The following is a 1,199-nucleotide window of genomic DNA, read 5'->3' as shown; positions in this document are numbered from 1 at the left end:
CTCCCTGTGGTCGATTCTGACTGTTTTGGCCACCCCATGAGAAGTTGGGATGTTGCCTCCATCCAGGATTGTATGTATTCGAATAAGGGTCATTCATTGGACGGTTGTGGAGTCCTATTTGATTGACCGGTGCCTCGTTTTGCACATAAAATGGATTGTCATCTTGACAGTCCTTCACAAAATGTTCACCTCCACACTTTTCACAGAATATCTCTTGAAGACGCATAGCTGTGCCACCCATGTTCAAGCCATCTAGTTTCCTGTTCAACACGTCAAGTTGTGCAGTAATGGCAGAAAAATCAGTTACCTGATGAACTCCTGCACTTCTCTGCTGGTTGTTCCTTTCAGATTGAGGATGATAACTGCTAGCAGCCATTTCCTCCAACAACTCATACCCTTCTTCCGCAGTTTTTCTCAACAAGTTTCCACAAGCAGCAGCATCTATCATAGTACGGTTAGGAGTAAGCAAACCATAATAAAATGTTTGAACGACTAACCCAAGTGGTAATTCGTGATGTGGGAATCTTCGTAGTAGATCCTTGAAGCGTTCCCATGCCTCATATAAAGACTCCTGATCGAATTGAGCAAATGTTGTAATGTCTGCCCGCAGCTTCATGGTCTTGGATGGAGGAAAGTATTTGATGAGAAATGCTTTCGCCATGTCCTCCCATGTAGTGATCGAACCTACAGGCAAACAATTTAACCATGATTTAGCTTTATCACGTAAGGAGAAAGGAAATAAACGCAACCTAACAGCATCATCAGAAACTCCATTGAATTTAAAAGTATCGCAAATTTCGAGAAAATCTGTGATGTGCGTGTTTGGATCATCTACTGCAGTTCCTCCAAATTGGACTGTATTCTGAATCATCTGAATGATAGCTGGCTTGATTTCGAAGTGGTTTGCCCGCACAATAGGCCTCACAATGCTGGGGCGTGCCCCATCCAAAGAAGGCTGGGCATACTCTAGCATCGATATGCGGCGTGGCATCTCGACATGTCTATCTTCATGGTGTTCCTCCTCATGCTCGTGCTCGTGCCTCTCCATCAGTTCCTTTAGTCTCTGCTATTGTCTTCTCCTCCGGAAATTTCTTTCAATTTCAGGGTCAAACTGCTCAAGCTCCACGTCAAGTGACTTTGGCATGCACTGGAAAAGATATCTGCAATCAAATATGGAGTGTTAGCTCAAGAAAAATATA

General features: G+C 43.7%; 1 non-coding gene across 1 annotated transcript; it reads left to right on the top strand.

Annotated features, from left to right (window-relative positions):
* The first annotated feature begins 506 nt into the window (after nt 1-506).
* Nucleotides 507-612, top strand: LOC140989071 (small nucleolar RNA R71). Its single transcript, XR_012177418.1, has one exon. It is a non-coding gene; the product is annotated as a small nucleolar RNA R71 (small nucleolar RNA).
* Nucleotides 613-1,199: the final 587 nt, after the last annotated feature.

The sequence above is a fragment of the Primulina huaijiensis genome, chromosome 11, assembly GCF_012295235.1.
Source record: "Primulina huaijiensis isolate GDHJ02 chromosome 11, ASM1229523v2, whole genome shotgun sequence".
NCBI lineage: Eukaryota > Viridiplantae > Streptophyta > Magnoliopsida > Lamiales > Gesneriaceae > Primulina > Primulina huaijiensis.
The sequence above is the reverse complement of the archived record's forward strand: the minus strand, read 5'-3'. Positions and strand labels throughout refer to the sequence as shown.